This window comes from Alligator mississippiensis, chromosome 1 (assembly GCF_030867095.1).
Source record: "Alligator mississippiensis isolate rAllMis1 chromosome 1, rAllMis1, whole genome shotgun sequence".
Classification (NCBI taxonomy): Eukaryota; Metazoa; Chordata; order Crocodylia; family Alligatoridae; genus Alligator; species Alligator mississippiensis.
This window is the reverse complement of record NC_081824.1, coordinates 190,992,720-191,018,274: the sequence shown is the minus strand read 5'-3', so window position 1 is coordinate 191,018,274 and position 25,555 is coordinate 190,992,720.

Genomic DNA, 25,555 nt, shown 5'->3' with positions numbered 1-25,555 from the left:
TCATAGAGACACAGCTCCATGGGTCTAGAAATGACATGAGAATCTCAGCTTTTGTTTGTATTTTTTATATGAGACCTGAATTAACTCTAAATAGTCAAACACCAGAAGGCATTATTATTATTTAAATCTCATTACAATTAGGTCAGTCTTGTGATTTTGGAGAGAACCTGGACTCTTTTTTTTTTAACCTATTAGGGTTTCCACTACTGTTCTTTCTATTAGTATCTCATCCTTGCTGCATTAGCAGCACTGCCCTCACTAGTTAAAAGCAAAGCATTCTCTCTAGTGAGAGCATTTCTGCCAAATGTTTGCTTTTATTTTAAAAGGAAAACTTGCCACTCCTTCTAGTGACAAAGCTATTGGCTTGAATATGAACTGATGTCAACGCTGACTTCCTACCCCTATGGAAGCACAGCAGCAGTATGCTTGTTCAATGCTCTGACAGACTTCACTGTTACTAAAACTGTCAAAATCATGCCCATGTTGTGAGATAGAGATAGGCAACAGAATGAGCGACCTACAGAAACTCCTCACCCCTTGCATGAATTATGAGGCTGTGGAAGGAGGTGAGGAATTGAGAATGACAAGCACCCACCTTCGCAGCAGCCAGAAATCAAGAGAAAGGAACAGTGTCTTCTCAATCCCCTTACAACAGGTTAAGGGTCTAGTGTAGTGATGCTCAAGTTTTTGGTGCTGTGGGCCAGATGAGTGGCACAGGGCTGGTCCATGGGCCAGATCGAGCCCTATGCTGCCTCCCCGTGGTCCCATGCGCCCAGATAGGGCCCCATGCAGCCTCTGCTGGTTCCCACACACTGGGGGGGCCCTGGCACCCCATGCTGCCCCCTCCCAGCTTGTGCACTGGGATCAGGCCCCACATGCTGGGATCACCACTCCATGCTTTATCTTATGTACAGGGGATGGTCTTCAATAGGTCCAGAAATTTTCAAGCAGGGGAGCAGTGCCATCGCTCCAGCTCCACCAAATTTTCAGTCTTGTGGGGAGGCCTGCAGAATGGATGACATGGAGTTGGATCTGGCCCATTGGCCGGGGTTTCCCTTCCTATGGAGACAGAAGTTCAGTGTGGTAAAGGAGGACACTAAGCTGGGAGGTATCGCCAATATGGAGAAGGATCAGATTATTGTGTTGGAAGAATTAGATAATCTTGTGGACTAGAGAAATAGAAATGATCTGAAGTTCAGCAGCACAATGCTCAGTCATCCACTTCAGAAATGCCATCAAGAACCTGCATTTCAAATAGAGGCTCATTTAGGGGAGGACAAGAAGAAGAATGGGGACCTGGATCTATTGATATGTTGCAGAATGAGCTGCTACTGTGGTGTAGTCATGAGCAAAGCATGTCCTTCTTCCTTCACAGCATGTTTTAATTTAACTAGTCACTGCAGTGGCAGGAAGCAAGGCACTGGTGGTACCCTTGCCTCCCATGCTTTTTACCTATGGCAGGCTATGGGCTTTTTCTGACAGGGTACCTTGTGGCAGTTGTGTGCAAGAAGGTTTGGAGTAGACATTCTTGTATATGCCAGAAACCTGGTTTCCTGTGAACACAAGGAGCTGAACTCAATGGCCCTGAAGGCCTCTTCTAGTTTTATGTTCCTAATTTGGAACAAGCCCAGGAGAATGAATAGTAAAACACTTAAATAATTTCAGTAACACCCGTCCCACTGACTTTCAATGCAACTCATACTTCTAATTCACTTACCATTTTTTAAAACCCCACCCATGATTAAGCTATACAAACATTCCTGCCATAGTTTCTAGTTAGCAGTCTGTTTTCCTGAGACCTGACACTTATGTGGGTCATGAAGTTACCCTCTGGCTGTGTCTCCTCATGCATTTACTGCACAGTAAGTTACTGCACAGTAAGTGGTTTTTAGGCCAGCATTTACAAGTGCAGCTGCTAAAGCGCAGTAATGTAGTGTGTGGTCTAACTTTGGACTAAAGTTAGTCCCAAGTCAGTCCACACACATAGTGTTACTGCACAGTAAGGTGTCTGCATGTGCACTACTGTGCAATCACTAATCAGACTTAAATTTGATACCTGCATAATGCAGGTATCAAATTTATCCCCAAGATCGCATAAGTCACCATAGTTTCTGTACAGTACAGGCATGCCCGTACTGCGCAGTAATTTTTGGTTACTGCGCAGTAACCTAAATTACTGCACAGTAAATGTGCACATGTAGATGCGTCCTCTGTGAATTAAATTCACACTGGTGTTAAGACCTTAAATGGGTTGCCTAAACCAGTATGAATGCCTCCCTGTTTAAATCTCTGCAATTAAACATGTCACAAAACATAGTGACGTTTAACATATTCCAAATGCGACAGCTCTGTAACAAGGAAATAATTCTTATCCATTAGGGCTTAGGCAACCTATCCTATCTACTGTACTATAACTCTGAGCTCCATACCAAGACTCAACAGAAGAATCAATTCCAACCTTTTCCTATTCAGGAGCACATTTTGGTTTAAAGAAAATATGAAGGAAAAAGTATTAATGACTGGGTAAGATTCAGCAATAAAAAGTATGGTGCAGTAGCACTTCTAACTATATCCCTACTGACTGTCAAATCTCTTCAATCGTAATAAACCCAAGGTCAAAACCTTGTGGGGAGAGGAAACAAATGATTGTAGCAGACTCATTTCATAAGGAAATTCTCTTGACTAGTAGCTTCAGTGAATAGTACTCTGACAGTCTGTTGCTAGGTGGTTCCAGGTGGCGATCAGTGATGAACCAATCCTCCTTGTCTAGTTTCAATACTGACAGCTGTCTCACATCAGATGAATGCACAGGTGAGCTAATTAGAGAATAAAAACTTGACATATTTGACTTCATATTTTCACAGACCATTCTGTAAAATTGCATAAATTCTAGAAGTCATTTCAGTGAAAGGAGATGCTAAGATACCATGCTAAAGAATACAGATGTGAAGTCCAAAGCAGGCAGATGGTTTGTACTTGGAAATTCTTGTATGAAATACACTGTTACAAGTCCTTTTAAATCAATGAATCCTCATAGCATTCCTGTGCAGTAGATAGTTCATAATCATCATGCTTCTGTTACTTATCATTGCGTAACAGGCAGTTTAAGGGACACTTACCTTCCGAGTATCCTACATCGGGCTCTGCCTGGATACTTGAGGGAAATTGTCCCAACAGGAATACAATACCTGTAGTTTAGTATGACCTCCAGCAAGGGGATGCCAGATTCAAAAAGCAGTTTGGGAGCCCAGGAAAATCCCAGCCCAGAGATTGGCTGGGTGGCTCCCCTTAAAATCAGAGCGTCTCCCCGCCCCCGGGAGGAGAGAGGTGTGCGCTGTGTGACAAGGGCTGAGAAGAGCCCGCAGCGTGGTCCCACCCTGTGGTTGCCTGCTGGACCCTTCGTGGGTGGGCCAGAGGCCAGCAGACGACCTGAAGGGGCAAGCAAAAGAGAACAGACCCCTAGAACGAGCAAGTGGAGTTTGTGAGTAGCTGAACAAATTCCTTAGGGCAGGGACATAGCCCCGGGAAGCTCCTGGAGAGCAGGACAGTGATTTCCCTCTGGGTTTGTAGACTTGGCGGTTGGTAAGGGTGTGATTACCCCCCCCGCATGAGTGGTTTGGGAAAGGACTGTGGTGGAACTGGGTCAGCTGGGCAGAAAGAGACCCCAGCTAGGGAAAGGTCCCAGGATGCCGGTGCAAGCTAAGACCCAGGGAAGCACAACCTGAGGGGAAGCCTCAGTGTGCCTGAGCGCCTAAAGGGGGAAGTGAGCCCAGAGGTGCTGCCTGGTTTGCAGTTTGCTCTCCCTTTGTAGCTCAACTGTGTAATAGGTCTGTGGGCTTAGAGAGGCCATGCACAGGCAGAGAGGAGTGCACAGAGATGCATGGGGAAGAATTTGTGTTTTGCAGGGGTCTGGAGCGGACACAGCCTCTGCAGACTGCAAGAGACCTGGACCTGCATGGGATAGTCCAAGGTAGCTGGAGCCCATAAGTGTGTGATGAGAGGAGTGGGAGACTGCCCCACCCTTCATCCGTTGGGCAATAGTCAGAGTGCCTGCCTATTAGTTGTGTATAATTAATTAGGGGATTCATGCAATGAGTATTTAACATAGTACATAAGTCATTGGTTTTGTATTTGTTATCTTGACCACCCCATTAAGTGTAAATAGTTATCAACTGTTATTTTTTGTATAAACACATCCTTGTGTATTGTAAGTAGAGTGCTGCAAACTTTTGATAGCATTTAATATTTGCTTTCATATACCAATTATTTTCTGTATATAATTACATTTCCGTAAATAGTTAATCCTGAGTCTGCAAGGTCTCTCCATTGTGAAAGGGAGCCCCTCCTCCCAGGGAGCCTCTGGACACTCCTAGGTGAGCTAAGCAGGGATAAAGTTACCTGGCACCCCAGGTCCTGATTATCCTGACACGGCCACAGGTAGTGTCACACACCAAGGGTTACAATTGTATCAAAGTCAGGCTTAAAGTTGTATTGTTTTTGTCCTTACAGTTTGTGCTAGAACAAGAGTTCTTTACCTGGGATTATAACAGATTTCTATCCCTCTGTGCGGTGAGCATAGAGGGAGAACCAAAATGCACACTTACCAGTGGGTCATACCTGTGCAATTAGGATCTAATTAAATGTAAGATTATGTAAAGAGATTGACCATCCTTCTCTCAAGCTTCTGTGTTCTCTTTTCCCATCCCTCTGCTGCTCACACACATCTGACTCAGGCACAGCTTGGGCTTTTTCTCTTTACACACTCAGTAAGCAAAACGTTTCAGGGGGTTTTCTTTTTTGTTTTGTTTTTTTCTCTCTCTTAATGTATTTGGTTTTTCATGGCAAACTGTCAATTTCACATTTTCTTTGACATCCACAATGGCTGAAAATAATACAGCTGTAATTATGGTTCCTGTTTGACAGATAAGAAGATGGAGTTCCTTGCTTGCACCCTGAGTTCCTGTCCATCTAGTCAGCAACATGGAGCTGGAAAATTACCCTATTATGTTACACAGTATGAGTTATGACCTGAGAAAACCCTCTGTTTATTTAAAAGTATGAAAGTTTTCCCTGAGTTAAATCACCAGACTGAGTCCCAGGCGTGAGTGCAGCTACGTGGAAAGAGCGAAGTGACTAAGACACAGGTACATTGGGGCCAATGCAGAAGCAGAACTTTAAGTACCTAGGAGAACTTTACAGAACCAACCTGAATTGCCTTGGCATTTCACATATTGCCAGGATTCGGTAACAAACCAACAACGATTTTGAGAATCACAATTTTGGGGTTAGGCCCAAAAGGAAGAGCTGGAGGATCTAGCCTTAGGTATTTGCAAAATAAAACCCAGTTCTAAAATTGCCCAAAGGTTGCACAGCTAGCATCTGGAGTCTCAGTTGATGCTAAAGACTATATGGATATAGATACTGAATGAGCTGAGGGGCTCCCTTTCAGGCCAGTATTACGTCACATTGGCATGGACAAACTCCAATGCCTACCAGCTTTGTCTCATCTCGTGCCTTCCAGAGAAACAAAAGAAATTCAGTCTGGCTGGCAAGCCAGCATTATCAGTAGCTCTAAATTCACAAATGTTTTGAAAGCTAAGAGTTTAACAAAATCATGATAAGCTGCTTAAGGGACATAAAGCATTTATGAAGTCAAGGTATCTGCAATTTAAGGAGATGTATAATCTCTCCTCATTCCCCACCCACTTTCCAGTTCTGCATTAGCCTCTCTCCTTGATGTTCTTTGTCTGCTTTGGCCACTCTTGGCATTGTGCCTTTTACTTAAGCTGCATGAGAGCGTTTAGAAAAAGCAGCTTCCCCCTCATCATTCAAACCTCCTAACTGCAGTGGAGGCTGGTAATGGTGCTGTAATCAGGCTTCACTCCACCAGCTAAATCTCTCCTCCATTACTTCTCTAAACAAACAAAACCCCACGCCCCATGCAGCAGATGTCTTCCTCTGCCTAGTTTTTTTCAGGTGAACAATAGCTAGTATAGAAGAGTAAGGGAATGTGGGGAACAGGGGAGGCACAAAACAACAGTCCTTTCTGTGTAAGAGCATGGCAGATGCAGTCAGGGGAGGGAGTAGCTCCAGTGAAGGCAGGAGCCAGCTCAAGCTGTCTTTTCAATCTTTTTTGAAGGGAGGAAGAGGAACAACTGGAGTCACTGGCTTTCTTCAGGCAGGAAGGTGGAGGCAGGGAGCAAACTCATGTTTAGGAGAAGCAGGAGAATATTGGTAGGAGTTACAGAAGAGAAGGGAAGAGCCCCAACTTTGTTAGCACAGCAGGACTGGAAGGACTACCATGGAGCTGAGGATGGCAACCCAAGTAAAAGACAACAAGAAATTGTTTTTTAGATATATTGGGAGTAAAAGGAAGGCCCAGGGAGGAATAGGACCCCTGCTAAATGGGCAGAAACAATTGGTGACGGACAGGGGGGACAAGGCTGAACTCCTCAACGAGTTCTTTGCCTCAGTGTTCCTAAGCGAGGGGCACGACAAGTCTCTCACTGGGTTTGTAGAGAGGCAGCAGCAAGGCGCCAGACTTCCATACGTAGATCCTGAGGTGGTGCAGAGTCACTTGGGAGAACTGGATGCCTTTAAGTCGGCAGGCCCGGATGAGCTCCATCCGAGGGTGCTGAAGGCACTGGCCGACATCATTGCAGAGCCACTGGCGGGAATATTCAAACGCTCGTGGCCCACGGGCGAAGTCCCGGAGGACTGGAAAAGGGCTAACGTGGTCCCCATTTTCAAAAAGGGGAGGAAGGAGGACCCGGGCAACTATAGGCCAGTCAGTCTCACCTCCATCCTTGGTAAAGTCTTTGAAAAAATTATCAAGGCTCACATTTGTGAGAGCCCGGCAGGACAAATTATGCTGAGGGGAAACCAGCATGGGTTTGTGGCGGGCAGATCGTGCCAGACCAATCTAGTCTCTTTCTATGACCAGGTTACGAAACGCCTGGACACAGGAGGAGGGGTGGATGTCGTATACTTAGACTTCAGGAAGGCCTTCGATACGGTATCCCACCCCATACTGGTGAACAAGTTAAGAGGCTGTGACTTGGATGACTACACAGTCCGGTGGGTGGCGAATTGGCTAGAGGGTCGCACCCAGAGAGTCGTGGTGGATGGGTCGGTCTCGACCTGGAAGGGTGTGGGCAGTGGGGTCCCGCAGGGTTCGGTCCTTGGACCGATACTCTTTAATGTCTTCATCAGCGACTTGGACGAGGGAGTCAAATGTACTCTGTCCAAGTTTGCAGATGACACAAAGCTATGGGGAGAAGTGGACACGCCGGAGGGCAGGGAACAGCTGCAGGCAGACCTGGATAGGTTGGACAAGTGGGCAGAAAACAACAGGATGCAGTTCAACAAGGAGAAATGCAAAGTGCTGCACTTATGGAGGAAAAATGTCCAGCACACCTACAGCCTAGGGAATGACCTGCTGGGTGGCACAGAGGTGGAAAGGGATCTTGGAGTCCTAGTGGACTCCAAGATGAACATGAGTCGGCAGTGTGACGAAGCCATCAGAAAAGCCAATGGCACTTTATCGTGCATCGGCAGATGCATGACGAATAGGTCCAAGGAGGTGATACTTCCCCTCTATAGGGCGCTGGTCAGACCGCAGTTGGAGTACTGCGTGCAATTCTGGGTGCCACACTTCAAGAAGGATGCGGATAACCTGGAGAGGGTACAGAGAAGGGCAACTCATATGGTCAAGGGCCTGCAGACCAAGCCCTACAAGGAGAGACTAGAGAAACTGGACCTTTTCAGCCTCCGCAAGAGAAGGTTGAGAGGCGACCTTGTGGCTGCCTTTAAGTTCATCACGGGGGCACAGAAGGGAATTGGTGAGTATTTATTCACCAAGGCGCCCCCGGGGGTTACAAGAAACAATGGCCACAAGCTAGCAGAGAGCAGATTTAGATTGGACATTAGGAAGAACTTCTTCACAGTTCGAGTGGCCAAGGTCTGGAACGGGCTCCCAAGGGAGGAGGTGCTCTCCCCTACCCTGGGGGTCTTCAAGAGGAGGTTAAATGAGTATCTAGCTGGGGTCATCTAGACCCAGCACTCTTTCCTGCTTATGCAGGGGGTCGGACTCGATGATCTGTTGAGGTCCCTTCCGACCCTAACATCTATGAATCCATGAGTTCTGTCCACTCCTGTTAGAGGCAGTCTCGTCACATAGTCTTTTACACAAACTGATCAAGATGTATCTTACACGACCTGTTAGGTTTTTCACCTGCACTATTACTGTTGAAAATCTATTCTAGAACCTCACTGCTGTGATGGTTAGAAACCTCCTTCTAATTTCCAGTCTAAATTTATTCAGGGCCAGTTCATTGCCATTTGTTTTTTGGCCAAAATTATCCTTTAGCATAAATGCCTCCTCTGCCCCTCTGGTGCTTGGTATTATGGAAAATAATCATATCCCATGGCAGCCTTAGTTTTGCTAGGCTCAGTAAGTCATACTACTTGATTCTCCTCTCCTAAAAGAGCCTCCCCATCTACCTGCTCACCTAGTACTCTGTCCAGGCACCTGTTCCAGTGTGAATTAATCTTTCTTGGCCACGGGTAGCTATAATTCTTACTTGATTGATTTTGTTGAAGAAATCTGAGGTAGTCCTGTGCAACTGTGAAAAACAGGGTTGGTTATCTGACCAGGGGAAGCATTACATTGCTTCATGCAGCCAGTTCCAACTCTGAGCACCATCAGCCCAGCCCAAAACCAACCTGTGCCTCAGGCTTTATTGCCACCCAACATCTCTTTCCTTGATATCTTAGTAATAGGGCACAGCATTGTCGGGGGGGGGGGGGGAACACATTTATTTTAGTGAGAAATGTAGGTTTAGTCATGAGGAAATTATTCATTTATTTGACCTGAATTTGTCAAATGTTTTGGTTGGGAAAAGTTTGCCAGTGCAAGATTCACCAAGGAGGAGGTGGCAGTATCATAACACTTATGCAACAGCTCAGGGAGGGTGCTTACTCAGCATGTAGGAAGCCCAGCTCCAATTTCCTCCTTTGCCAGAGAAGATTTGAGCTCGCATTTCCCACCTCTCAGATGAGAATCTGAATCAGTAGCATAACATGAGGTGGGCAAGTGGGGCACATGCCACAGGTGCTGCCTAAGGGGAGAAGCACTGGAAGCATGGTGGTGGTGCCTAACCCTGCCTGCTTCGTTCTGTCTGCACTTTCCAGCTGCAGGAAAAGGCCAGTGTAGGCAATGTGTGTCATCAAGTGCAAGATATGTTCTGGGAATCATAGCTTGTAGAGTGGCAGCTGCCAGGGCAGAGGAACTGACTCCATTTTTGCTGCCAAAATCAGCATTTTTTTCCCCTCCTGACATGGACTTTAGTGGCAAAAAAGGGGTATTGCTTGTTCTTGTGTCCTACAAGCCAGGAAGGGTGTGGGGTGAAAGAGTGAGAGAAAACTGCCCCAAGAATATTTTTTCACTGCTACACCTCTGACCTAAATCAGTGTTTTCAAGTGGGATTGCTCTCAGTACCACTCATCATCCTGTTGATTCATAGATTCATAGATGTTAGGGTCGGAAGGGACCTCAATAGATCATCGAGTCCGACCCCCTGCATAGGCAGGAAAGAGTGCTGGGTCTAGATGACCCCAGCTAGATACTTGTCTAACCTCCTCTTGAAGACCCCCAGGGTAGGGGAGAGCACCACCTCCCTTGGGACCCCGTTCCAGACCTTGGCCACTCGAACTGTGAAGAAGTTCTTCCTAATGTCCAGTATAAATCTGCTCTCTACTAGCTTGTGGCCATTGTTTCTTGTAACCCCCGGGGGCGCCTTGGTGAATAAATCCTCACCAATTCCCTTCTGTGCCCCCGTGATGAACTTATAGGCAGCCACAAGGTCGCCTCTCAACCTTCTCTTGCGGAGGCTGAAAAGGTCCAGTTTCTCTAGTCTCTCCTCGTAGGGCTTGGTCTGCAGGCCCTTGACCATACGAGTTGCCCTTCGCTGTACCCTCTCCAGGTTATCCGCATCCTTCTTGAAGTGTGGCGCCCAGAATTGCACGCAGTACTCCAACTGCGGTCTGACCAACGCCCTATAGAGGGGAAGTATCACCTCCCTGGACCTATTTGTCATGCATCTGCTGATGCACGATAAAGTGCCATTGGCTTTTCTGATGGCAATGCTGTTCCACTTTGAATAAACACTTAAACATTCATGGGAGCAAGAACTGAACCTTTTAATCTACTCTTCTGAAATGGGAAGAGAATGAAATGTGGGTCAAGGGACTTGCCTATACTGCAGAGCTACCTCAGCTTATCTACAGTTAAGTGACTTCCTCTCAAATTAGACCTCAAGTGAGGGCAGTCACTCTGCAAAGCAGCCAAGCTACACACAAGCTATTCTCATTAGCAGCACTTTGCTGCATCACTGTGCTGCACAGACCTCAGCCATACTCAAGTTTTAACTCATAACCCCTGGCAGGCCTGGGTTTTTTTTTTGAGTATAAAGCACCAGTTCACCTGTTTGTGGATTAGGGATAGGAACAATGTTCCATTTGTATCCCACGCTAATACTGCAGTGACAACAATCCCAATGATGTTTGTTCAGCTCCTGCTGATGTTAGCAGGAGACATGCAAACCAGAACAGATCCTTCAGTTCTGTACATGCATTTACTCTATAATTTTCTCCTTTTTAAATTGCCCACAAGAGGAATATATTTTCCTGGAGATGTTCATGCCACATTGTGTGTTATTCATTTTCTAGTATTACTTTGTATACAAATCAATTATCCAGAATGGCAAGGGATTGAAAACATCAGGTTCTGACCAGCAGAGTCTATCCTTAGCTCCCAGAACATGGCAAAGACTACAACCACCCAAGCTAGGGGCAGAGATTCAAAAACCCGGATCATAAATTAATTAAATCTTTGCAGGTTAGTCTAACCTGCAGAGATTGAACCAATTTGCAAGTGGATAAACATTCACTTTTGATTCAGGAAATGCAGACATACGCCTGCAGTGGCTCAGGCTAGAAGCCGAGGGGTGCTAGAGCGAGCCCTGCCTTCCCTTCCACAACGCTGAACTGAGGGGGTGCGTGGCCAGGCCCCAGTAGGACACTATGATTAGGGAGGAGTTTAAACCCCTACCCTGACCTGCACAATCCCCAGCCGGGGTGTGGCTGGATGGGGAGGGGGAGGGGGAAGCAACCCTCACCAGGCTCCCTGCTTGCTGCTCAAGGGGTGGGAGTGTTGCCAGACCCTAGCCCCTGGCTAGCACTCTGAGGCAAAAGGGGAGTGGGGGGGAGAGCAGGACTGCTTTTGTGGACTGCATGCATCTGTTGATGATACTAAGCTTTTCAATCTCCCTCTCCCTGCTTCTTCATACTGTTTGCAGCAAACTGATGGCACTCATAGGTTCCAAGCATTGCAAACCAGGTCATTTTTCACACACCTCTCTGTCCACTCTTGAACACTGTCAGACTGCGGTCTTTGAAGCAAGCCAGCAGCCAGTAGGGAGCTTATAAGAACACAAAGCTGATCAGCCCATCAAGAAAACAAAAGCCTCTCTCATTAATTCAAGCTCTTCTTAAACAGCTTTTTCCAAGTCATTTGTAAGGAAGAAGGGAGTGACATTATCAGCTGACTTGCTGATTAATTCCAAAAAGCCCTAAGCAGACACTGTTCTGTCTGCCTTTGTTCCAGTGAAATTGGAGACACACACACAGACATCCCTCAGCATTAGCTAGCATGGGGGTGGCGTGACCATGACCAGATGCCAGCTGGGGTTTGTGCCACTGGGGTCTGTACTGTGGGTGAGGGGAGATCCCTGCTTGAGCAGCAAGTGGCAAGGGTGAGGGGCAGGAGAAATCCGGGCAGATGCTGCTGTGCCTGCAGTCTCCACCTCCTTCTCAGCCAGCTGGAGCTCCAGCTAGGGAGGAAAGGGGTGGGGCCAGACCTACTCTCTGGAGCAGACAACCCAACCCAGCCCAGGGCTGAAAAGCACGCTGGGATTCTGGGGGACTCTGATTTAAACCAGGAAGGGGTCTGGGACACAAGTTCCATAAACCAGTTTGACCCAAATCAGTTAAGTCTGATACTACATTCAAGCAGGTTTATCTTAAACCAGTTTCAGACATTTTGAAACTGGTTTATGTGCACTGAACTTATGTTCTGTTACAGGTTTAAACCAGTTTCTGATTACTTAAACCGGTATATGTGTAACTTCTGTCCCTAGCCTCAGAAGCTAAGTAGAAACATCACAGAGTAGACTACTAGCTACTGGGATGGCACTCTGCTCTGACAGAAATCAGTACCTAATCATTCATAGAGAGACAGAAAGAAACCTGTAATAATAATACATGTCTGTATAAAGCACTTTATCCAGAAGAGACCAGCACCTAAGCCAAATGCTTGGTACGTGCTTTATTAGGTGTGCTTAAGTCCTCTGTTAAGATGTTAAACCTGATTGTGCAAAACTGCAACCTACAGAGCTGGGCAGCTGGCCAGCAGGACATAAATTGCTCATGCAAATGCAGAACTTTTCTTCCTTTCTGTGTTCCCTTCTCCTGCTTTCACTGAGGGACCACTCAGTCTGCAGGCATTATTACAAGCTCTAATCAGCTTGGGTGTCAGCACAGATGACCTTAACTTGTTCCACGGGCTGAGACATGAAAACATACATCCTCGGAACGAAGCTATTTCAATAGCATCCGAAGAATGCTGCAGTCAGCTTCTCTCTCATCACTTAGCCAGGCATAGAAACAATAATAGTGCTTACAGGGAGGGCTTAACGTAGTGTGACAAACCATTTCATAGAAACTCCTCATTTGGGAGAGGTCATATAGTATCATTCAAGATAACAGACCATATTCTGATCTTATATCATCAAATGCCAATGCCGTTTCTGAGGAATCACCAGTATGAATGCAATCTGAATCAGGTCATTGGGGATGCAGATTAGGGAATGGATGTTTACATTTGAGAAACTTAAGTGAGAGCCCAGGGAAAAGGAAAAACAGACATACATTGACATTACTGCAGATTGCCTTCCTGGCCTCCTCTCCTGCTGAAAGAAATTAGTAGGCCTGAAGAGGACACAGTAGCTGGTTCCATGAACAGCATAAGAGTGAATTAGACCCACCCATGGGCAAGCCCACCAGTATCAGTTTAAAAAGTAGTGACTGTTCCAATATTTCATAGTGTGAACACCTCAAATGAGGAGCAGCCCCCTTCTTTTGGGATGATGCCCACTCCATTAAGTTGCTTGTATCTCTTGGACACTCAACTCTCATTGGATTTCAACAGGATATGGGCACCTAACTCCCTCAGGTCCCTTGTCAGACTCTGCCTCTTGGAATCACAACACAGAACCAGCAGCCCCAGAGAAGAAGCAGCAAACATGGGTTTCAGTCACCTTCGTGTCTTTCCAATCCTAGGCTGTTTTGGCGGCTGGGGAAACCCTACCGTAATTCAGACAGTTCTGCAGCCTTGCCAAAGCTACAGCAGCTTCAGCATTGCATGTAATCTCCGCAGCCCTACTAATCTTGGCTGTGCTGCAGGGTCCAGCCAGAGCTCCTGCTTTCATGTAGCCCAGGGGTTGAGTGCTGCTACCACTGCTCACCCCTTCCTTTCCCCTGCTGCTGAATTCAGCAGGGAGGAGGTGGAAGGAGGAAGGCGAACAACAGCAGTGTTCATTTCCTAGGCTCCAGAACCACATGAAAGCAAAAGCTTCAGCCAGACCCTGCACCAAGCAGCTGCTGAGCACTGAGCTCATGGCTCATGTGGAGCTCCAGCAGGAGCACATGCTGACCAGGCAGTGAGCTCATAACTTACTGTGCATGCATGACACAGCCAAAGTGGGCATTTGCCCCCTTCCTGGATCCACTACTGGCCCTGCTGATAGCATGCCCCTTGCATTAGGGCCTGTGCTGGGGTCCTCAGGATGTGCTGTAGCTATCTCCAAATGTCTGTTCAGAGGCATCCTTCTCAAGCTGGGTATAGAATTTGGGGTCCCATTACATCACTGGCCATTTTACACAATGTGACAGGAAGTGGAGACCTCACAGTGTGCATCCATGTGTGTTTGTACAACACCCAGGCTATCAGGGCAGCAACCAGAGGCACATTTCCCTTATATCTTCAAGTAAATAAAAGGCCTTTCCAAATTCCAAGTATGCTTTCCAAAAAAACCGTTCTAGCAAATGCTTTTTCTCCACATCAAATAATGCACCTTATGGCTCCCGATGGAATGATCCTCTCTCAGTAGTAAAAGAGTCAACCATGCATGTGTGATTAGATCTGGCCTGGGCTTCTTTAAATGGGAGTGCCCCATTTCTCATTTATCCATTTGCCAGCACAGATTAACTAATTAATGTATGTTCTTAGAAGTTGCTAATTCTCTTCTTTCTTTCCCCAGCTTTCCCTAATTCTAGGAAAACACTATTCTTTCTCATAAATATTTGTATGCAGGCACACAGAGCAGACAAACAAACCCTGCATTTCTTAATATTATTGTGTCGGCATATTTGCTTCATATTCAGATGAAGAGATTTGGCTGAGAACCTTTACTGCTTGGTAAATCAGGTGTAATTCCCATGACTTATTGTTGTGTGGAGGTCTCCAACCCCAAACCCTTCTTGATGGAAGTATAAGGGAATACTTTGATCTTCCAACTCCAGCCTTCCCCACTCTGTGATAGGAGTTTCTAGAAAAATGAAGTGAAGAGCCCTGTGATATCCAACTATGCCGAAAGGAATCGAATATCACCCATGTGTGCAACCCAGCCATTTCTGATGTTGGCATTACTCAGAAATATATTTTAATTTAAAGTTAGCTGGAAGCCTTATCATTTCAACACCCAAAATCCAGTGATTTCCTACCACATATTTTCCATTTAGCTAACAAATCAGTCACGACTCAGCAAGATTTCGGTAACTAGGTAAATCTATCAGGCCCTATGTCCTAATCAGCGTTATCCCTTTTGTGCTTTTTTATGCCTTTCAGATAGAATTTGTCCCTTTACACATGGCCTCCTAGGAAATAATCTCTTTTATCAAGGAAGGTTATTATTCCCAGAGTCAGAAGCTTGGGTAAAACAGAGTATGGATTCATGACTTTGTCCTTCAAAATAATTTTGATACAGTGTAGTTGAACGTCTAGTAAATCTAGAAAGTTAGGCAAATTTCTAGCATCAGCCTTCACTTTCTCTATCCTCAAGCTCCTCTACCTTGGCTGACATTATTGTGTGCCATCCGAAACTGAAATTGGTCCTGCTGAGCTATGAATTACAGCAGCCTCACCTTCCCTGGCAGGATTATATAGCCTGCATCCATCCTTCCAGCACGTAGTGTGACAGAAATGACTGACAGATCCTTTTGTCATTCCAAAGAGCCCCAGTACACCTCTGACTGCAAAAGGTTGGCAGTCTGTGGCTGCTGTAAAGTGGCGACCCAGAATGACTACCCAGATTGCATTCAGCTTTGATCTTTGCCTCTCTGGAGGAACAGAACTGCAGGTAGGAACAAGTAGGGGGCTTTTTTCTATTAATAAGTATTTTGCCACATCATGTACTAATTTAGTATTAATTTGGCATTTTATTATTTTGTGATTTTGGGGTTAATTTTAAACTTGTTCTCTACCAGGTCAAATCATGTGAACCTCCCTTCCCTACCTACAGTGTCCCTTCCTGCCTGAAATCATCTACAGAATATTGTTTCATTTCTCCAGCATGGCACTGAGATGTATCCCAGGTTTCCTTGCGTCACATGACTGATTCCTCTAGGAATCGGTCTACAGGTTGCCTGTCTGTCTACTCTTATCCCTGCTTCCGGGCACTACAGAAAAGAGAAGTTGCAGAAGGGCTAGAAGTCAAGAGGAGAGAATTATGGGATTGCTGCTGGTTGACTTCCTGTGCTCAAGGCCTGTAGTGCTTGCACAAGTTTTGAATGCACCTGCAGAAAGGCTCAGAGTGAGCCAGCATGGAATGGTTTTAAAGTTCAGCAGAGCTGCCCGGCATGTGATGGACTGCTTTCTGGGGTCAAGCTGAAGGGTTTATTGTGCAGATAGTTGGCAGGTATAGACTTAAGGACAACCTGAAAATCAGCCCTAACCAGCATAGACAGAACCAAAACAACAAGACGCCCTATTAAATGAGAGCTGCTGCTAGCCCAAACATAAGAAGCAATGAATAGCTGCAGTGGCCCACTAAAAAGCAAGGACTGTTTTACCTCAGACCAGAAGCACAGTGAGATCTTGGCATGTCTCTGCATCAAAAGCCAGCTACATTTGGTTTGGCTACATCAGCTCCTTTGCCATCTGAGAGCATTTGGACCCTGTCCATGCACTGGTCGTATAAGTTGCTGCTTGCCAAATGAACTTGGCACAGGTGCTGGGGCAGTGAATCACTCTTGACGGCCCAGGAACACCCAATGTGTTTGCACACACTTTTGTCCAGTCATCTGTTCTCAGGGAGGTTTCCTTACACTGCAGAACTGTGCATGGCCGTGATGAGTGCGAGAAATTACTGAACAGAAGGAGAATGGCAAAGGAGCACACCAGGCTTCCCTGATGCACCAAAATTGTTTTTTATAATGCCAGTAGAGAAAGCAGCCCTATTAGCACTGCTTTCAAAACTTCCACTGCGTTTATAAACATAATGGGCAGTAGGGTGAGAAAATTGAATGTCTGCCCTCTTTCCAGCTTAATGCAGCAATTCACTGACCAGCCAGACATCACAGATGTGACAGGACTGCACTCTAGTTTACAGCAAAGCCCCTCTGCCTCGGCAAATGGGAACCCCTACCGGCAAGGCCATTCTGCTGCCATTCTGCAGCTCCAGGAGAATGCAAATCTACGCCGGGATGCAGATGTAACATTTTGATAACCATGGTGACACCTTGTAAACCCTGTTGAGTCCTAAATCAGAGATTTAAAAACAAAGCCCATCTCTAGTCTTACAGCTTAGATTATTAAAATCTTTCCAACAAGGATCAACAAATGTACTTTTACCTCAGTCTGCTCCAACAGTAAAACTAGACTTGTCATTTTCTGTTTCTCCTCAGTTGGATCTCTTTTGTACAAGCACAATACAGTGGTGCTTGAGTTTGAGATACTCTCCATCCTGCCTACTTCCTTGTAGCCAAGAGGCGGTATGGAGCCAGAAGTCTGCCCCTACAAATCTGATTTCTGGATTGGGGCCTAAATTTGGTGTCTCATCACAGTGGATGGCATCCTTTTAGCAACACTTACAAATGTATACATGAAGTACAACCCAACACACAACTGGATATGTTGCTATTAGCCTAAAATATGGCATATGTACTAGTTTAAAAGCACTGGCATGCCTTGGGATGCATTTCTGGATTTTATTCATTTTAATGAAAGCAAAGGCCACAAAATGCAGATAGGCTTGGAAGTGAGTAATTTAGTTGATAACAACCAATTATATTTAAATAACTGAAGGGCAGTGTGTGTCATGAATGTAAAATGCAGAATTTCTTATTGAGTCCATAACTCAAGAGCTAAGTCCCATCCCGTTTTCTGGTCACTGTCAACTCCATAAACACTCTGTATTCTAAAGGTCCTCTACTCTCTGATATGCAGGGAACAGACCAGCTGGAAGGGGAAAAAGATCAGGAATGGTGCAAATAAAATAAGGGTCCAAATATAGTTTTAGCATGTGGTTTCTCATAACCTTTAAATACTATGCCTTTTCCCTTTGAGACATTTATGGTAGAGTTATAGTTTATAAAGCTGTTCTTTCATCAATAAAGATATATTTTAAAGGCAAGAATAAAAAGTTCTAACAGAATACAGAATAGTTTTCAGATGCTCTGAAGAACACCATCAACCACTGATCCCCAGCAAGCTTCTAATCTAAAGAAAAAAAGCATTCGGGAGCACCCATTGGTATAATTATATTGTAGAGTAATGCACAAAAAATGAAGTGAAATCCTTCATCCTGAAAACCTAATGAGTTCTGCTGAGATGTCACTATTTATGTGTTCTGTATATGCGAGGCACACTCAGCTTTTGCATTAACTCCTTGTGCAAGCATATGAGGAAGTACTCTGGGCTGGAAAATATACAGAAGACACTGATACACTCAAACAACAAAAGCTAGACACTTGGCAAGACCTGCTGTGATTCAAATACCAGATATGGAAACCAATAATATCACAACAAACTTCAGGAGTCAACCAGCTTCCTCCAGCCAAAAACATCCTCTGCTTCATTTCAGTAACCAAGTCTCCTCAACTATTTCGGCCATTTCTCCACTCTCAGAAGAGGCAGTTCTTCTTTTCCCACTACTTTGTTAATGATAAACAAAGATGAAAAACCAGAGCCAGATTTTAAAAAGTTACTTAAGTCTCCCTAAGAGACCGATGGTATGAAGTCCAATGTTTGGCAACATTGCTTAGGCCCCTGCCAGATGTGCATGTAAAGGTGTGATAGGATCTAATGTGTGATCCACACAGTTGCGCCCCCTGCTATGACACAATTGACATGGCAGGAGGCATGATTGTAGGACTGAGCATCAGATCCCATCATCTCTCTCTGCTGGTGCAAGGGGAACCTGGGATCATGATCCCAGGTTCCCTCTGCAGCTGCAAGTAGCAAGCTCCCATGGCTGGGAGCCTCTTCGGCTGACAGAACTCCCAACTGTGGCAGCATACCGTGTGGTCCCACAGCTGGGAGTCCTGACAGATGATCCAGGTTCCCAGCTCCTGGGGCCCACCTGGCCAGACATTCAATTAACGGTATGACAGGAACCAACCACAAAGTTATTGTACATTTTTTGTGGAAGAACTTTGCAGCTTATTCCTTGCTTTATGATACCATCAATTGCTTTAACACACTGTCAGACTACAATTTAAGACTGATTAACTGGTTAATCACATCTTTAGTGTCACATGTGGCAGGGGCCTTAGCGATGGGCCAGAGTGATCCCAGCTTGGGTCTAAAGCAAGCCAATCCTAGGGCCTGATCATTGTTTCCACTTCTGCTTGTCCCGGATGTCCAGCCACAGTGCAAGTGAGACCCCCTGCTGCCAGAAGGTTGTAGGTTGCCAACCTCTGAGGGGTTTCCAAACATGCTTCAGTAGCCCTCGGTAGTATCTAACTTCTACTAAAATTTGTAAATCCCATTAGCCACCTGTCTAATATGTGTCTAAATCAGCCTAGGAATTAAAACTTTCTTCAGAATATGCCATACATTAAATTTAGACATAGTTAACAAAGCTGCTCGCCCTCAGTGCCACAAAAAATCAGCACTGAAAAACCTCCATTAATGAATGGAGGTAAGAGGTAAGATGATGAAGTAGGAGAGAGTAGGTAAAGAGTCTCATTTGACCGTGAAACCACAGATCTTTATATAGCCAGCCCCCAGAATTCTCTAACACACAAAGTCAGCAGTGTAAACACCAGCACAAGTCCAGGAAAAGATGGAAAATGTTATGATTATACCTTATGATAATGTTGATAATACCTTCAGTTATGAAAGATGAGACTGTGCTTTCAGGATAATCAAAACTTCCTGTTTCAGGGCAACACCTCTCCAAGCTAGATTCTCAGTAGGGATCAGGAAACATCTCCCCTCTTCTTGTGTTAGTTTGGGGAATGGAGTTTGAGGGGTATGTGACAGTCATTTGCAGATACTGAAAGCCTGACATGAAGAAGGAGAACAAGTACTCTCCCTTGCTTCAGAGGGCAAGCCACAAAGCCCTGGGTTCAAAACTGCAGAAAAACAGATTTAGATTAAATCTTAGAAAACCCTTCCTAACCATCATCTGACCCCAGCACTCTTTCCTGCCCAGGGCAGGGGGTTGGACTCGATGATCTAGTACGTCCCTTCTGACCCTAAAATCTATGAAATCTATGAAACAGTAGGACAGTGGAACCATCCACCCAGGGAAGTTGTGGAATCACCTTCACTGAAGGTTTTCAAGGAGAGGCTGGATAAGCATTTGTCAAGAATAGTACATCCTGCATTCATGCAAATGGTTAGATGGAAAAAACTCTCATTTCCAAGCCTATAATTCTGCCATTCTGTCCCATTCAACTAATGCATCATTTTCCAGCTTAGGGAACAGAGAGTCACCTTACTCTAAAGCAGGGATGCTGGTTTGTGGGTTGCATGCTAATCCTTCAGCCACCACTGCCCCCCACCCTCCCATCATTGGTCCTGCCTTGGCAGTCAAGTTCTTTGGGCTGTCCCACCCTCCTCTACTTCCTGCCCCTGTTTTTGGGGGTGCAGTGGGGCACTGCAACAGCAAGGCACTAGGGTGCCTGTGTTGTGCAAGTGGTAAGGGAGGGGGATATGGGCTGCTCATGCTGTGCACAAAAAAAGCAGGAGCCAGGCTGTGCACACTGCAGGTGGGTGCTTGGTTGGGAGGCAGTGAGAAGCTGCAGCATGCGTGCTGAGGGGAGCCAAGCTGCCCATGCAGCAGGCTTCGCGGTGGGCTACTCGCACGGCTGGGAGGTGGTGGGATCCAGGCTTCCCACACATGCAAAGCTGGGAGGGGGGAGCTGGGCAGTCCCCATGACCAGGAGTGGCAGTATTTGGGCTGCCCACACTGTGTATGCAGTGGCAAGGGGGTGTTTTATGCTGCTCATGCATCAGGGGAGAGCCTGGAAGGTAAGTGGGCCTCAGTCTGCAGCCCATGCCTCATGAGGCCCCCATGCCCATGTGCATGCAGCCCATGTGGCTCCTGGCTACCTTGAAGTTGGACAGTCCTACTCTAAAGCATCATGTATTGGCTACCAAAAGCAGGATGCCCGACTGGAGGGACTCATCAAAACCACTATGGCAAATCCTATATATGTGGATATAAACATTTTGCTACAGAACAAACGCATCTCAGTTACAACAGAACTGTGATCTACTGCAGAAAGCTGGATTACTTTTAGCTCTCTTACACAATGATTTTGAAATGCATGTTAAATTAAGGCTCATTATTGATTTATGTCTACATTTGTTTGCTATTGTCCTTATGTACACTATTGTTAATTGAAGAATTAGACATACTTCTGAAACAATAAGTGACTGGAATGCCCATGCAGCCAGAAAAATTTTAATTAACTGAAAAAAAATGAATATGAATACAGCTCCACAGTCAAGATCCATGAGCTGATTTCCAACACTGAAAATGTTCCAAAGAAAATTATAGGTCTATGACATGCTGAAAGGGAGACAATTCCTTGATTTAACAGGAAGTGTCATATTCTCTCATATTTTAAAAGATCATAATTAGACTTTTAAACTGGCTGAATTTCAAAGCCATTTTTTTAGGATATCTCCCAGCAAGGCAAATAACTTTGAGGATTTGGTCCAAGGTTAATTGAACAAAAATAATTTCCCACACAAATTGTTTTGTGACTGAGGCTATGTCTACACTGCACACTTCTTTGCAGGGTAAATCAACCTGCACAGATCTCTTGTGCTGCTGCTGCTGGACTGTTTCCAGTACCTGAGACAGCTCAGTTAGAGCTAGCTTAGGTGTCTCTGCACTGCATTGCAGTGTGTGCCGTATACATGCCCTATCAACCTTGGCCGCTGCACAAGCATTAATACTCTTAAATGACAGCTTTGTGCTTGCCTAGCACCTTTCAACTTCACAATATCCTGAGAGTCAGGGAAGCATTATTACTACTCCTCCCATTGTACAGATGGGGAGCAAGCAGCTGAAGTGACTTGGCCAGCATCACAGGGGAAGTCTATAGTAGCAGTAGGGATGAGCCTAGCTAGCTTTTCTGACAGTCTTGGGCTCTCTCACAACAGCACCCTTCTCCTTGGACTGAGATCATCTAAATGCATTCTTGCAACCATGTCATTCACTGCAGAAATCAAAATCTCACATTTGACATTAATCTTCCAGCAGACCTCTTAATTCAGGCTGATCAATCAACCAACCACTGCTTCTAAGCAAAAATAAAGAAATACTAGCAACATGATCATTATTCTGTCTGACTCACATAGAGGTAAATCACCTCTAACATTAGTCAGGGGAGCTGGTTATGCCTTATGCCTGGTGTACAAGCACAGTCAGCCCCTACTAAGTTTTGATTGCTGGGAAATTCATTTTAAATAAATCCTAGTCAATCTCAGTCTCACCAGTTACAAGAATAAGATGCAGGTCGCATGAATTCCCAGCATTCAGAAAAAATCCTATAAACTAGATCTCTCTTTCAGCTCTCCTTTCCCAGGCATAGAGCCCTGGATACAGGCACATGCCATTTTCTTTCCCTTCTATCATTTTGGCAAGATATTGAATTCTGTGAGAGACAAGGGAGCTCAACAGCACTAATTCAGAGCTACTCTCATTTAGGTGCCCAAACAGATTTAATAGCCTGCCTTTCAGAACTATGAGATGCTTTCAACACCGATGGAACCCAGTTGAAGCACACAGGCAATGATGTTCTTAAATTAGATGCCCAGTTTTGATCATTTTGGCCTAAATGTTTTGTGTATGCAGGCACACAAATGAATTAAGCTGAGAGGACATTTAGGCTGAGCTGCAATATCAAGTACTGAAAGGTTGTGAAAGGCTAAGTCAAGCTTGTCCATGCAACTTGGCTGGGTTTTTTTCACAGATATTTATTAGACTATCAAAGTACGCAGAGGCTCAGAAATAATGGATTCTACTCATGGTTCTCTGGAAGAATGTGTTGCTTTAGTGATTATAGACACTTCTGCCCCCTGTTCTTCCCTGCTCTCAGTTTCTCCTATATTCTTCTATCTGCTACTTGGTGGCTCCTGCCCTGCCCCTACCCTCACCCTCCCTTTCCCATCAGACCCTATTTTTTATTCCTCTGCCCATCTCCTGCCATAGGATTTGGGCAGAGCAGTGCTGCAGCAAGCTGTGCATGGAGGCGGGGGGTGAGGGGGCTAGTGGAGTGATCAAAATGGTGCTTCCCTGCACCACCTCCCCCGCCCCCTTGGGAACCAGTGCCAGAGCAAGCACAACCCTGTGCCCAATATGTATGTACTGAGAAGCTAAGGGAACAAACAGGACTTTAGGATTGGCTCCCACAGGACTTCGCCAGTGGGGCTGCTGGCCCTGAGCAGAGCTGACACGGCTACAAACAACAGCAACGATAGCAACAGCAGTGGCAGCAGTAGAGAAGGAAGGTAAAATTTCCCTTCCCCTCATCCACATTCTCTCCCCTCTCCTACAGCAATTGCATACCCCTGCCCTGTCCCAGATGCTCAAAAAGCTCACTAAGCCTTTGCACATAACTAGGTTGTATGTGCTGGTTTTGTAAAATGCCTTAAACATCTTTAAAAACATCTTTCTATCTCTTTGCTTGACACAAAACCTGAGCATGGCACATTCCTGCCTTCCCGACCCTTTGACAATGAGGAGTTCCCTTTGTTTCTGCAAAGACATCCTCCAGAATCCCATCCATCTGCTCAGTACCTGACAAGTCTCAGGAATAGATTGTGTTTATTGCAGTGAGTCTGTTTTGATTCTCCCTCTGTATTTTCTGGTTGTAAGTAAAATAATTCATTACAAGCTCATATGATAGAGAAATGGTTTGTTTTTAATCACAATGCTTTTGAAACAACCAGAGGCAGACAACCCTTCCTGTGCTTCTATCAGAGACTGTAAAAATACAACAGTAGAGTATAAACAGATGTCAGGTCATCTTTGGTCCTGGGATCCTACAGAAGTACAAGCCTATTGTCCAGCTTCAAGTACCTGTGAAGTATGCAAGATAAAATGTGCTGTTGTGAAAAATGTCTGGGTTTTTTGCCAAGTTCTAATTCTATAACTGGCGAAGATTTCCAGTTCACACAGTCTCCACGGTGTGCAGTGGCAGAGAAAGTCCTGCTGAACCCATGCAGCTTCAGCCTGGAGTGTATTCTTTTGTTCTGTGTGGATGAAGGTTGCCACAAAAGAGCTGTGAGAGAATGGAGCAAGCACAATGCAAACTCAATCCTTTAGCTACTCCATGGAGACCAGCAGCTAAAGGATTCTGTTTCTATTACAGTTTCCAGCATTTAAGGACTGGAGTGGTACCACTGCACCAGAACTGAGAGCATCAGGACTCTCTCTCTTGTACTCATTAAATGCTCGCTGAGGGTCTTCAAGCAAGATGTAGAAAGAGGAGGAAGCAAATACAGAGTTGTGAATAACAGGGCTACCCCTGCCCTGGTAAAGACTCCCAGGTGGTGCTGGTGCCCCTGCATAGTCAGTGCCTGGGGTTGGTGCCATGCTCACCCCAACCTAGTTAATGCTACTGCCTGTCTACTTTATTAAGAAATATTTTCCCTTAAAGAAAATTAGAAGGCAGTTGAGGCCATGGGATTGTAACATTGGTACAGCAATAATAATACATGGTTTATTCATAGGTAAAGAAAAATAAAAGAGTGATGTATGCTTTCCCAATCCTGAGAAAAATTATACTGAGAGCAGGAAACAGAGACATATCCAGTCCAAGTCCAAAAGAGAATTTTGTGAGAACTTGCAAAACTACACTGCAGCTCCATTGATGCAGTGGCTACCTGCCTGGCTGTTTTTCCAAAAAAACTGTTTTAAGGAAGCAAAGGATATGAGTAGACAGAAATAATCTGAAGTTTTTGCTGCTCACAGCAGATCTCCAACATGCAGAAAGCTAAAGCTTACACTAGAAAGAAAATAAGTACAAATATGTTTTATTGACACAGGAAGAGAACTATTACTCTCAAGGAATACCAGTTCTCCAAAGGCCTTTGTATGTAAGGCTGTGAAAACTGTCCTTGAGTTCAGAAGAAAATCACGTAGAGAATGCCCGTGCCTCAGAGAAGTTCAGCCTGGGAGATTCAAACTAAGTAAACAGATTTGGGGAATGGAGAGAGAGTTTTCGTAGATGATCACAAGCTGATGTCTGCAATAATTTGAGAAGCCAGTCTCCACAATCAGCATCATTTTATAAAGGGGGTGGGGAAAAACATGTGTACGTAAGCTATTCCATAAGAATGAGCCAGCTTTGGGATTTCCAAGGTTGGAAAGTGAGTGTTCACTAGGAAAGAAACAATCTGTTCATAGTCCTGGACCAAGCCAGCTGGCCCACAAATACATTATCATAAATGTATGTTGATGTAACTGAGAAATCTAGTTTCCCCAGTAGGTATGACATCTTGGTAACATTACTGGTGTGAATACAAGTATAGCATCTACACAACACTTACAGGCTGTAAACATAGATCTCCCTTTTGCTACTATAATTACATCAGTGACAAGACTCACTTGCTTCACAAGGCAGAAAGCTCAAAACCATGAGGCTCTGATCAACTTACTCATGATTTATATATGCATGGGTAAGAATCAAACCATGAAATAGAAAGACATCAAACCATGATGGGTAAGAATCAAGCCATGAAACAGAATGACATTTCTATACCAGAGGTGCTCAACCTCCAACCCGCAAGCCAGACTGACCCTCCAACCTGTGGAGCAGATCCAGCTTGTGGATCTCCCCACAGGTCCAAAAAGTTGACAGCAGGGGAGTGGTGACAGCATTGATGGCCAAGTGGTTAGATCCCTGTTTCCAAATTTCTGGTCCCATGGGGAGTCCCACGGGCTGGATGGCACGGCCCTGTGTGCTAGACCAC